The 14,753-nt window shown below is 34.2% G+C and overlaps 1 long non-coding RNA gene across 1 annotated transcript in view; it reads left to right on the top strand.

Moving 5' to 3' along the window:
• The window catches only part of LOC125619399, a 56,886-nt gene extending 42,207 nt beyond the window's left edge, over positions 1-14,679 (top strand). The window contains exon 3 of the long non-coding RNA XR_007350926.1: positions 14,106-14,679. This is a non-coding gene — a long non-coding RNA (uncharacterized LOC125619399). The remainder of the gene's footprint in view (positions 1-14,105) is intronic.
• Positions 14,680-14,753: the final 74 nt, after the last annotated feature.

The following is a 14,753-nucleotide window of genomic DNA, read 5'->3' on the forward strand; positions in this document are numbered from 1 at the left end:
GAAACTAGCGGCTAAGATCTTGGGTGTCGCCGCTGGTGTTAAGGGGAGGTGGGGATCTGGAATCCCCTCTGCTTCCCTACAGACACGCCCCCGGTGGTTTCCTGGCTGCTTGTATCTGGAGGGGGTGGGAGTCACACACCTGCTAATGTGGATTCCGCTGGGAAGGAATTCTGTCAGCGGAACTCTGGTGATGTCACCACTCTGCTATGGCGGGCCCCAGGCTCCTTGCCAGAGTGTCCGAAGGGAGGGGTGGGACTGGTCTGTTTCTGGTTGGTTTCAGCTCCTGGTTTGCTATTTCATGAAGGCTTGGCGAGAGACCTCTTCCTAGAGTCCCTGCACCGCTCCTGCTGTGCTGCGCCTCAGAGGCTATCTGCCCTGACGAGGGGGCCGGTGCAGGCAGCCGACAGTCGCCGAGTCGCGCAGGCAGCGGCTGGCGGGTCTGGACCTCTGCGCTGCGTGGCGGAGATTCACTTGTCTAGCGCAGACTGTCACCTCCAAAAATCCTACCGATTCCCGGCCGATCTCTCTTTAGTGGAATTTTGCTAGGAGTTTCTCAGCAGGTCGTATCTAAGCGTATCCATGCGTCTCTCTGACCCCGTTGTTGAGGAGGTACTGAAAGCGCTGCCTCCCTTCTCGCCGCCATGTTCTCTCTCAGATCAGAAGTCTCCATTTTTCTATCATCATTAATTTTCAGGAGAGAAGATTGTCATAAATTGTTTTCAGCATATTCAAAATATGTTGACTAATTTCATTGAAATTGTAAACATACAGTATTATGCAATAATATTTTTGATTCAGTCATCTTTAAAATGATCTGGTTTTTAAGTGATATACTTTGTTCAAAAAAACAGCAAAATATTCATCATGTGTAATGAACTCCATTCTTGGATGCGATAAAAGAATAAGAAGGGAAGTCTCTCCAGAAGAGTCACAGAGGAGATGATACATGCCAAATGAATGGTGAGGATTTGGGATGAACATCTCAACTGGGCTGTCTATTCTGAGAAGCAACTTTAGGTCCTCAAGGTTTTATATTAAACCTCTCCTACTTTCCTGTGTTCCAGTCTTACCAATATCTTTTTCTTTTCCTTATTTATAAATCATGTACAGAGAAAATATAATTTGTGAGTTAGAAATGTCTGAGGTTCCCGTTAATTTATTAGTATCCATAAATGATTTGTTCTTCCGCCCAATGATTCCTCTTCCTCTGAATCTTATTCCTATACGTGTTCCAAAAGAGAAATGGATATTTTCTTTCTTTCTTTGCTTTCAACCTTCTCCTCTTTCCTGGTGACTTTCTATGGAATTAAACACATCACAACACACCCTCCATTATAAACAACATGTATATTAATCCTTTCTTTGTTTCCAGGTACACTTTTAGCTGCCATAGCTCTTATGTCTAGTCACAGCTAAAAGTTTCCAATATTTCTATCTCATACATCTATTCACAACTCGACAGACTGTGGCTTTCTTTTGTCTGCTTGTCTGATACGGCTCTTTCTAAATCAACAGTTAGTCCTGTGACAACACCTAAACACTTCTTTACTTAATCTATTCTTACACTACTGGTCAATCCCAGTATTCAAAAAATATTCCTTCAGTTAGAATCTATAATGCTGCATTCGTTTTTCTCTTCCTTTGGTATCCCTGCCTAGTCAAATTTGTGGGCTTGTTTCTTACCAATTAGTTCTATGTAAGATTCTTGGCATTACCCAGTTTTTTCTCTCCGACTCACACTCACCAAGCATATTCCATCAATTTCCATGACTGTAATTAACATTGGTTTGCCAACTCCCTTAAATTTACCTCCCTGAAGTTCAGTCCCTATACTCAATTGCCTTGTGGGTAGCTCTACTAGATTCTATAGGAGACTCAAATACAACTCCTACTTATAAATTTGTGAAAAATTCCCATTTCCTCAATTATAAACTTATTTTTAAAAAATGTAGCACTGATATACAAAAACAACAAAGTAAAAATAATGAAATTTGTATTATTAATGATGCTGGCTGGCCTCAGAAACTTATCTCAAGCAAGTCTTTAATTTCATCTAAAACTGCTAGGTTATAAACTTTGTGAGATAAGATGTCCCAAGCGCCAAGCTTAGGCTAGGGTGGGAGCATATTAGGTATTAAAATTATTTGCCATATAAATTGAATAAATACTTCACTATGTGAAGGAATCATAACTGCTTTTCTCTTCCCAAGTGGCACTAACAAACTATTTGGTGATCATAATATTGGTTTTTATAATGCAAAAGATAATGTGTACTGGTTTGTTACATTGTGCCAGTTTCTCTGATTTTCATTTCATATGCTAATCATTCCTGCGATCCTATAAGTAGGTATAGCTTTTATTACAATTTTATTAAGATAGAATTAGATGAGAAAATTAGCTTCTTCAACATCTTCAAATAAATGGGTGTTATGAGTGGGCCTTGAGTCAAATCTAAAATCCCTATGTATATTGCAAGATTTTTTTTTAAAGAAAAGTGGTTCTTTCTATATTATATTTCTGGTTCTTCCATATAAACACTTACAGTTTTGGTATTTTTATCACTTATCTTCTTCAGGTTCTCAGTAATTGTATTGTCTGTCTTAGGTGTCATCAATGACCATCCTAGTTTGGGTTGGCCTGAAGAAAGAACTTAGAGTAGACTTATGGTCTTCAGCAAATTAAAGTTGGAAAAATTGAGGTTAGGTGATTTTGTAATTGATAAAAAGGAGAGACTATGGGAAGAAAATGAAATGAATGAGAAAGGGATGAAATCATAATTTAAGTATGTCAAAAGGGAAATATAATTTTAAATGTTAGAGAAGTAGAATAATCAGGAATTAAAATGGCACACAAAAATCCCTTGCATTGGTTAATAGACTTTATTGATTTAGATTGCTATCTTTGTACATATCTGTGCCGGAAATGTGAAGCAAAAAGGAAAATAAAACGTTGATTGCTGTTCTGCAGGGGTGGAGCTGAATGGATGTTGGAAATCAGAATTTTATACTGATTATGGTTTTATTGCAGGAGGAGAATCATACCAGAGTTTTCTTTCTCTGTTTGAACACTGTTTCATTCCACAGAAATTAATAGACAAGAGATCTTGGAACAGAGCACACCTACTGATTTGTTCTGATGTCAATCAGTGGTTAGAATGTATTTGCTATGCTTATCAAAATCAAAAGAAAATATTATAACCATTCAGCCACATAAATAGTGGAGCTTTTCCTTGGCCTAAACAGATGATATTGATTTTCAAGCTTTATTTATTTATTTTTGCTGTTTGAACTACAAAACTATAAAAACCTTTGCAGAAAATTTATGAACTGTTTGATTTTAGAATTTGAACCTTGACTCGAAAGTGCAATAAGAAAAAAAAACCTCTCTATTAATAATTCATTGCTTCTCACTGCTGTAATATCAACTATGAAGATTTTATTTCTAGAATGGAAGCCTAACAATTTAGGTAAAATTAGAGTGATAATTGCTCTTCTCCCACCTCTAACTGCACACATCCCACCTCGGCCCACTTCCATGTTTCCCATAGCTAACTTATGGTAAATAATTCTGAAAGAAAAATTGTTATCAGAAATTGATTTAGCTGAGTGTGGTGGCACACGCCTGTAATCCCGTGACCCTTCGGGCTGAGAAAGGAGGACCTGGAGTTCAAGGCCAGCCTCAGCAACTTAGCGAGACCCTCAGCAACTAAGTGAGAATCTGTCTCAAAATACAAAATAAAAAGGGCTGGGGATGTTAAGCACCCCTGGGTAAAATCCCTGTACCAAAAAAAGAAAAAAAAAGAAACGGATTTAATCCCAGTGATTGACATATAGTGATAAATTGCAATGCAACCTTTAGATGTTCAGAGATATATTATTTAATTATTACATTGAAATACTTATATAGTCATTTAAAATAACATTTTTAGTTTAGACATTTACAAATTTTAGACATTTACAAATGTACTATAGAACTGATTGCATAAGTTTTATAATACATCCTTTTTTATTCTCTGAATAAAAAAGCAAGCACTGTCTTACTTTAACAAGAAGGGTATTTTTTTATCACAGTTAATTTGATTTGGAATCTGATTATTTTTTTTCATCTCATCATTTTTTTTTAAGATTACAGTACGCACTTGTTAGGAGACCATGCTCTTCTATAGTAACAATCTGTAGTCTTCAAGTACCTCAATTAGCTTGAATTTTAATCTAACTGATAAAAATGGGAAGAACATTTTGGAGTTCTAATATATCTCTTATAATATATTAAAATTCCTTTGTAAGAGTGAAATACAAAACTCATTTGTGTTATTTCTTTTCTAAAAAGTAGGTTGGATTGGAGTGGCATATATGCTTCTAATAGTAAGAATAATTAGAATGGAGTAGTCTTTCCTATCCTGGTCCTGACAGCTTTTCACTAGTATTTGTTTGCAAGAAAAGTCACATTTACAACCAGAATAATTCTAATCCTAGATGAGATTTGAGGTTGGGGAAGTTAGCTGTTTTCTTCAAAGGAATTGGAGTTTTAATAGAATTTGAAATCTGGGACAAACTTTCATCTTTTCAAAGTCAAATACATTCTGTAGTAATGAAGACTAGTAAAAGATATTTGGAAATGGACTATTTAAGTTAGTCCTTACTTTAATGAGAGATTCTGCCTTTCTTTCCTTTTTCATTTACAGCATTTTGTGAATAACATGAGAGTTCTTTGGGTCTGTGCTCTATAGGTGCCCTGTTTTCATCATAACTGTGTGTGCCCATGACTAACATGGCAGACATACCAGATAACTCAGAATTTTGGGTTTTCTCACAAGCCACTTTTTTGGTAGTTTTTTATTTACTTTAAAAAAACATGTATTTTCCCCATAACTTAGATAATGCATGCTACTTCTGAATTTGTAAATTAACCAAAGTGGTAAAAGGAACGCAAAGAAAATCCTTACAGTCCCATCTTTTACTTTTATATTTTTTACATGAATAAGTTTTAAGAAGTTGTAATCATAAGGAATAAACAAGCAGCTCTCTTGATTTGTTTAATTTTGTATTATCATGTCACCATATTTATATTATTATGATTATTTTTACATTTTTTAGTAGCAGTATAATATACTGTCAATTAGCTATATATCTATTTTGACTATTTTAAATAAATAATGCATTAATTACATCCCTGAACTTAAAGTCTTTTCTCTAATATGGAGTTTTAAAAAGAGAGTTTCCAGTAGAGAAATTACTAGTTCAAAGTATGTGATTTTTAAGGAACTAGGTCAAAGATCCTATTTATTTTTAATAAACCTCACATCTTTCCAAAAAGTATTTACCATTTTATATTTCCATTTTCAAAGTAAAATAGAGTTCACTGTATCCCACCTCTGCTAAAATACAATGTTGTTCTTTATTTAGCACAGTTTCTAATTAAGTTAATTAGTAGATTTCCTAGATATTTTGAAAATATTGCCTGGTTTATGAGTTGTCTGTTTATGTGCTTGTACACATAATAGTGGTCTTTTCTAACCTATTAAATATTGTAAAAAGGCATTATATCTGTCACTTTCTCATGTGTTTTTTGGCTAATTATTTTATAGTATTTCTGTGTTTTCTATTATTGGATTTTGCACTCTATTAGATTGCTCTGTATTGATTAACAAGTTACAGTCTTTAGCAATTTCATATGACAAGGTTACTTTGCTAATAAGAATATAATTTTGATTCCTTGGGGATGTGATACTTTTACTTGGCTGTTAATTAATTGGAAGCTAATTTTTCAGTATTCTGATTATTTAGTTCTTTATTTACTTATTTATTTCTTACCTCTAATTGCCTGTCTTTCAAGTCACTTAACTTATAATTAATAGCTTCACTAGGATATTTGCAAGAATAAAAACTACAGCTGCAAATCAAATTAGTAAGTGTATATAATCTTTAATAAGTTTTTATCCTCAGAGTGGAAGAACTTAGATTTTTCACCTGTGGTTAGTTGCTAATTTTATCTGAATTTCTCCCTTGGATCAAATATGGATAAAAATCACTATTGAAATATGTGAGCAGGCAAATAAGCTTTTGTTAACATCTGTGTGGTGTTAATGCACTTCTGAAGCATTCTGTGGTGAAGCCACTTCTGCATCCTGTCCTTATGTTGCTATGGGTCTTTTGGTGCCCTAAAGGCCTATTCTCTTGCTTGTCTTCACTTTCTTTTTACTTCCCATTAACTGCCTAGTGGAGCAGTTGGAGTGACTCTGAAATAATTTTACAAGAGAATTTAAAATTGATTATCATTATTTTCTACAAATAAATGTCTCTGTTTTTAAAAGAGAGCTCAGACAAGGAATAAACATATTCCTCTACACATTGCAGAGATAGACCACTTGTGATTCACTCCTTACATCTGTGTCATAAAGAATTAAGAAGCCCAAGGCTAACTAGGAAGCTGAGGTTAAGGTTTTCTAATGGTTTGACATCTCAGTGGAAACATTTATTTTCTTTTTAATCCAGAGATTTATTGCAGGAGATGGCCTGCTAGCTCGTGTATGTCTATTGGGAACTGTCTCAATGCTCAAGTGTGGCCTTAAATCTTGAGGTTTTATATCCAGTTGGACAGTTTGGATTTCTGTTTTTCCCTCTTGGTGACTATTAATGAACAAGCATGACAACTTGGTGCCACATTATAAGATGAATACTGGAAAGTCATTAAATAACTTAAATGAATCATGAGCAATTTTCAGGTTAAGTAAAACTTTTAAAACAACCGAATTTCATTATCTTTTTGAGGGACATCTATTGCTTTTGACAAGCTTCCTTTACATAGACTTAATTTCATTATCATTTTACTAAAATCTATTGCTTGTAAACTCCCATCATCATATATCAGGCCTTGACAGTTGTAACATCTTCATAGAATGGACATCGTATGTTCTAGCTTTGCTGCAAAGACCCATGTGAAGCAAACTTCCTGGACACAAGACATCTGCTTTGTAAACATGTTGCTGCTTTATGAACATTCTCTATAAAGCTCCACCCTTTGTTCACTCATGCTGTGTCCAGTTGTTCTTTGTTGTTTCATTCTCTCAATATTAAAAATTACATGTCAAAACTGGGTACGGTAGTGCATGTCTGTAATCCCAGCTGCTTGGGAAGCTGAGGCAGGAGGATCTTGAGTTCAAAGCCAGCTTCAGCAAAGTGAGGCACTTAGCAACTCAGTGAATCCTGTCTCTAAATAAAATACAAAATAGGGCTGGGGATGTGGCTCCATAGTTGAGTGCCCCTGAGTTCAATCCCTGGCACCGCACACTCTCCCCCTCGCCCCCGAAAAAATATTTACAGGTCAAAATCAAAAGTATCTACTAAAAAGAATTTCACATCTTGGAATCACTTTAAATGTTTTATTTATTTCCTTTTTCTACTCCAATGCTCTTGTTTATCTCCACTAAATCAGAAGACAAGGATTGTCTTTTTATCTGCTTTATCTTTAGTGCATAGTACATTGTTAGCAACTGTGTAGATTCTCAATTTTATCTGTAGGATTAGTTAAAGGAATGTTGTTCCTTTTTATAATTAAGGTAGTAGTTTATTTTAAAAGTAACATATTCTTATATTAAAACCTCAAACCTATAGAAATCTAAAAGTCAGTTGTATTCCTCAGAGATTATCAAATTCAGCTAATCTATCTTTCAGGAAGTTTTCTGAACATATGAAAATTCACACAAGTTGGCTTAACCACTTCCTGGCTTTTCTGTGAATGATGATTTCAAGTTTATGAAGGGTCTGGAATTTGGTTTTACCCTATTGAAAAGCTAGTACATTAGCTTGTTGCTGTCTCATGGCAATCTATTCATTGGCAGAGTAGACTCCTGTCTCAGAGAAAATGCATTTTTCCTCATGGCATACCAGGTAGTGGAGCATCAGGGTGTTTGTAGCCACTCCACTTTTCTCCTGTGTCCCCTGGAAGCTGGGGGACAGTGCCTATGAATGCCTGCATACATGATGGGTTGCTTTACAGGAAAGGATCAGGAACATGAGGGAAGTCGCCCTTTTATAGCAGCAGTGAAAGACTGGTCTTTGTCCCCGGGGGTTTGCTCATGAAACACAACTCTGAGAAGTGGCCTGTGTTAGGAGTGTTTGAGGACTTGCATTCTTGGCACTCCAAGCAAGAGGTTTGGAAGACAAAGAAGGATGATCTCCCAACGAAACCCACCCTTGGGTTCTCGATCATCTTGGCTTCTGGTGAATTTTCTTATAGTGTGCCATTCCATTGAACATCTTGATTAATTTTTGACAGTGGCCAGGACCAAATCCATTCAATTTTTTCATACAGGATTTATTTTAAGGCTAGTATGAACAGAATTTTAAACAATAGGATAAGGTCATGTATTGACTTCAACCATTTTTCCTATGATCCTAGATTCAGTCACTATAAATAGGTCTCATTTTATACAGTCAGTTTGTGGTTAAAGGCCAATCTGTTGTCCAGTGTAATCTGTGCAAGGGAATTTAGACTAATAGGTCAATCATCGATTGTCATTGCTATAGGTAATAAGGAACACAGACATGCAATGGATAGATCATGGCTCCTTCTGTTCCACATAAAAACTCATAGCCCAAAGGGACACAAATTTGTACAATTCCACTGCCCCCCTCACTCCCCCACCAACTTTCACCATACCTCTTGATGTTCAAGGTGTTTCTTCTTTACAAGTCAAAGTTATTATCTGTGAGCCATTTTAGGATTACTGTGAAACACTGAACTCCACCATATGTGTTAATAGATTTAGAAATGAGACCTAATAGCATATTCTGGAGGGTTCTTTCAAGCCATAAATACCTGCTGGTATTCTGGGTGGAGTGGAGAAAATTTGGGTTGGCTAAGGCTTCCATTACAAGGTATCACAGACTAAGTGACTTAAACAACAGAAATTTATTCTTTCACAAGAAAGTTCAAAAGCTAGGTGTTAATAGGATTGGTTTTATTTGCAGGGCTGTCTTTGTGGCTTGTAGATGGCCATATTCTCACTGTATCTTTCTATGGTCTTTCTAATGTGTGTGTCTGTATCGTAATCTCCTTTAAGGACATAAGTTGAATTAGGCTGCCCATATGACCTCATTTTACCCTTATTACCCTTTAAAGACACTCTATTTAGTGACATTGTAAATTATAGGGGATTGTTACATTAGCATAGGAATATTTTTGGGGGGTAGGGCAGTAGGGGAAATTGAGTCTATAATGAGTAATGTTGGAGTTTTAAAATTTATTAAGATAAATATATTTTAAAATATATTTGAAATATATTGGAGTAAGAGCATGTGCAAGAGTTGTGAAATCCTATTGTCATACAGATTACTTTTTAATATAGGGGAAACAAATAATAACCAAAATTTATTTTTTAAATATGTTGTGGATGACAAGTGCTAAGAAAGAAAGTGGAGAGGGTAAAGAAATGGAGAGTGATTAAGGTGTGTTCTCCTTTGGATTAATTGGTAGGAAAGCTGTCTGTCATGTGAGACTTATGCAGTAAAGAAGGAAGATTGAGGGAAATAAAAGCAGGGAGCCATGAATATATCACTGGGCAGAGAAAACAGCATATGCACATTTCCCGAGGCAAGGTAGTAATTGGCACATTTAAGAAATAACCAGGAGACCCAAGTGAATGGCATGGAGAACAATGGCAGAAGATGAGATCAGAAAGCTTTAATATGAATCTCTCTCATCTGGTATAATTCTTTAGTTAATCAAAAATTTATTGATGTCAGGGAACCTTATCCTACCTACATAGACATTTCATCTTAATTTATATCTTATAAAAGAGGTATAATTTACATAGAAGTAAAATGCACAGCTTTTAAGTGTACAGTTCAATGAGTTTTGAGTATTGTTAAACTCGTACCCCATAAGAAACTGCGTCTATTAAATATTTCTTCCTTTATGATGCTTGTGTTCTCCAACTTCCTGAACAAACTGAACATGTGCTTCTTCTAGAAGGATAGTTGAGTCTTCATTCTTTTTTCCTGTTTGATAATATTCCTGTTTGATAATATTATTTGATAATAAACACTATTATTGTTATTACTGCTAATAAGCACTAATGCATACTGAGTCCTTTGTGGCAGACACTGTTATAAAACCTTTATGTGTAATGATTTATTCACATTTATTCTAGACTTTTGAGGAAGTTACCATTATTCTAATCATGTGGGTAGAAAAATCAAGGCATTAACTTGAATTAACTCATGTGCTCATTGAGTATTGGAATCCAATTCAAATCATAATATTGTAATTCTGCAACATATGTGTTTTAGAAAAATACGTATTTTAGATCCTATGCTAGGTTGCCGCCTAAGTGTTGAATTTGATCTTATGAATATTTGGTCTTAATTGAAATTCAAGTGAAGGGCATATTTCTTTGCTTCTATCCCATCACCCTTTACAAAAGGCATTTATTGAACATTACCTTTTTCACTTTTTTTTTTTTTTTGGTCTCTGAGTGTATCAGCATGGTGTGATTTTTACAGCAGACCCTTTGTTTTAGGCTTTAGGTAGATTCCCAAGGTCTATTTTAAATTTTGATCATCATTCATGCAAATATCAGTCTTTCTACCAATTGTATTTAGAGCCAAATCAGGATTTTTTTTTTTTAGTGCTTAACTACATCTATCAGTGTGTGTGTGTGTGTGTGTGTGTGTGTGTGTGTATGTATATATAAACTCTGCAAAACTGTCTGGTCATCAGCTTCCAGAAGCTTCTGTATAAATAAAGTTTGCTTGGTGTCTGAACCTTCTGGAAACCCTAACAGCAGTCTTACACTAGCTTCCAGGATCCTTTGGCAGCTTTGAGTATAGCCTCATAAAATAGATTGAATAAATTTGCACCCATTATGCAATTTTCTACTAAAGAAAATATATGACTGTAGATAAAAATGTCCAATAGCAACTAAACTCAATTCCTCAGGGAAGTAATAACCTCCTAATTGAAAAAAACAACAAACCAAAACCAAAACAAAGATGTTTTTCTTCTAATTTTAATAACACAGATACTAAAACCTCTAAACTTTATCTGGATTTTATTTTTATATTTTAATAAAGATTGGAAGAATGGTACATATTTTAAAGTAAAAATCTGGAATATATGACTGATATTGTTTAGTTGGCAGGAGAAAAAGGGAAAAGCAACTGATTGGCAAGATGGTACTTGATAGTTTTTTTATTTCTTGACATTTTCCTATCTAGAGGGGAAAATATATATATATATATTTATATACATATGTGTAATGTATGTGAATATATATAATATATATACATATGTGTGTGTGTGTGTGTGTGTGTGTGTGTGTGTGTGTGTGTCAGGGGTACTCTCCCAAGCTATATCCTCAGCCCTTTCATATTCTGAGACATTCCCAGGTTGGCTTCAGACTTGTGATCCTTCTGCCTCAGTCTTGATATCACTGTGATATAGGCATTCACCACTGAATACAGAATAGAGAAGTATTTTTAAAGAGGGCAATATCTGTGCTTTACTCAAAAGATTTTTGAAATCGTTATAAAAGGTGTCATAATAGGAGAGAGTGGAGCACATAGTTTATACAAGTTGGTCGTGATCCACATTGGATTGGCAAGCCAGGGACTTTGCAGAACTTTGGATTTCCTTACTGCTTGAGAAACAGAATAGTATTTGCAAATAAATAGGAGCTTACTGGAATAAAAACGTAATGCAGATGCTGATTCTCTTAAATAAATCTGGGCCACCAACTGTGCTTATGTTGGTTGGTAATCATGCATCCTGTACCATCTTTCTGCTTAGTTTTGTTCTCATGAGATGAGGAGTATTGGAACATACACATAGGATTATTAGTTTGTAAGTGCCAGGGAATAAGATCCTTTTGAATGGTAAAGCTGAATCTATTTTCAACATAGAGGTAGTTTCAAGATATAAATATAATTAAAAACTTGAATTATGTAAGGAAAAAACTTGCATAAATAAAAAATTTTAATGGCAACTTGGTTTTATCACCTGAAATAGTAAAGTTAGACATTTCTCATCCTAATGTCATGAAATGTAGATCTAGCAGGGTATAGAATCAAGATAATTTGAATAATTCTTGAAGTGGCAATAAGGTATAATTTTGACTTTCAATCACAGCTAAAGTTTAAAATAAATTCTCAATAAGCCCAGCTGTTAGGCTCTTATTAGGAAATGAGTTATCTTTTAACATTTTAATAGTTAATGGTAGATTTTCCATTGTAATGATATTCTTCATACATTTTTTAAAAAATGTCCTCATTCTTTATTTTGCATAAGCCTCACAGCATTTTATGATGTAGAAAGGGCAAGAGGTCATCTCTTCATTGATGACAGTCATGGTGCTGCCTACATCTTCAAGGATCATTTGTTATATATAAGGTATTCTTTCTAAATCTGGGGAGGGCCATTCAGTAACCATTGGCATTACATATACTTATCCCTAGGATTTTTTTTCCACTGTCATTTGAAGAGACAAACTCCATCTTACGACTAAAGAAAGAAAATTTTATAGCTTGAAGTGTTTCATTTTCCAAATTTAGAAAAATGCATACAGTAAGAGAAAATAAAGATTTTCCCTTGTCATCATATTATATGCTGAGTTCCAATACTTAGCTATCAATTTCATAGAAAAATAAGGTAGAAATGACACAAATTAGGTAATTAGCATGACACTTTTTTTCTTCAGAAAAACAAATGAAACTCTGTGCCATGTATTCTTTGGATTGCACAATGTCTCCAAATATATAGTTTAAATGAATGTAAATTTTATATGATTTTTGGAAATAGAATCTTTTATAGTAATTTTTTTGACTATCACTATTTGTGAATTTTAAGTTCATATAAAGTAACACATAAATGCTATTTATTTAAAAAATGTCTCAGCAAATTACATTTTATGTTTGCATTCTGAGACATTTTAATAGTTAATGGTAGATTTTCCATTGTAATGATATAAACAAAAGATTATGAAATGTTTCAAATTTCTTTGTATTTAATGTTATTCACTCCAAACTGTCAAAACAATGTTACTTATTCACATCAATAAATTTATGCTTTAGTTGATATGATTTAAAATGTATCAAATGATATTGGATTATTTTTGGTCTGATTTATTTATTCTACCTATAGAAACTGATTAGCCAGATAGTTATTGTTCAATGTTGTATAAAACAAACGTGGATGGTTTTAATTTTATATTTACATTTAGTAACTCTCAATGATTGGGTACATATCTGTTATACCATTTAGAATTCTTACTCTGATTACTTTAGGTCATTTTATATTAGATGTTGTTTTCCCCTGTTAAATTGTTTCAAGACATGCTAATCTATTCTCAAATGTGCATCTGCTGGGAATACTTTTTATGCAGATCAGATGGGAGTTTTAAAGGTAAATAAGTGTTGATTTATTTCTTGTAGCTGCTGGGTTTGAGACTCTGATATCATTTTTAAAAAAAATTTTCTATACTAATTGATATTTTTTCTTTAAGATGTTTTAGAAGCATGACATACTTAATCTTCACAGTAAATTTTTAGGTATGACACTATAATCCTTATTTTACAAATGAGAAAGCTGAGGCTTGGAGAATTTCCCAATGCTATGAAGTAAAATGCCCAGACCTATCAATAAAGACCAGCTCTGAGTCACTGTAGAATTTAGTATCCCAGGATTATTTCTATTTTAGTAGTATTGGTAAATAGTAGTAGTAACATTTATCATTTTTTAGTATTTTTGTATTTTTTAGTATTATTTAGTATTCAGTATTATTGTGTAAATTCAGAAATGTGCTATTTGACAACCTGTTGTTATATAGAATATCATTGTAGGAATTAAGGTAAAGGCAATACAATTTGAATAAATCATTAATTTATCAATGATCCAGCAGAGTAGTGATGGATCTAGTATCAGGTGTTAGAATTGTAGCCAGCTCTCTTGGTAACAACTTTTATCTACTTGGGCTTTTAATTTTGATGACATGAATGTTGAAATATTTGGGAACATGAAATAAGTCATGATTTATGTTATATCTCCTTTCTGCAAAACAAAAACCCTATATAATAATGAAATTCCTTTCTTTTTTTTTCCTAATACAGTGGGATGCATCCTGCTTTCAACCTGGAGTTCACCTCTGTGGCGTGGATCTATCCAAGGAGTATTTGCCTTCAATCTCTGTGTTAACTAGAAATCAAGTAAAGACATGAGGAGATTCGTTTACTGCAAAGTGGTTCTGGCCACTTCACTGATGTGGGTCCTTGTGGATGTCTTCTTACTGCTGTACTTCAGTGAATGTAACAAGTGTGATGACAAGAAGGAGAGGTCCCTGCTGCCTGCACTGAGGGGTGAGTACCTGTGAAGCAAACTGGCAGTGACAACAAAATATAAAACCTCAAAATAAGAATAGTATTGCCTTATTACAAGAGCAGAAGTGTTAATGTACACTTAAGCACATGGAAGCGACTTCCCTCTTCTAGGTCTTAGGGGTTTATTGGAAAGAATGAAGAGTCAGTTAACCTCCCGGATACCTTTAATCTTAAATTCCAGTCTTCTGTGACTGCATGAAAAGAACTTTCAGTGAACTTTCAGATTTTGGCACAAAATTTAAAGTCTAGGCTCACAGGAGCCAAAAACCTTTAAAACCCAAATGAGATAGATGGGGACAGTAGCAAACTGGAATGGCATTTGTCATCCCTAATGATTTCCAAATCAGATTCATTTTTTTTTTTTTTTTTTTTAAAAAAAAA

The sequence above is a fragment of the Marmota marmota genome, unplaced genomic scaffold (genome assembly GCF_001458135.2).
Source record: "Marmota marmota marmota unplaced genomic scaffold, marMar, whole genome shotgun sequence".
NCBI classification, from domain to species: Eukaryota; Metazoa; Chordata; class Mammalia; order Rodentia; family Sciuridae; genus Marmota; species Marmota marmota.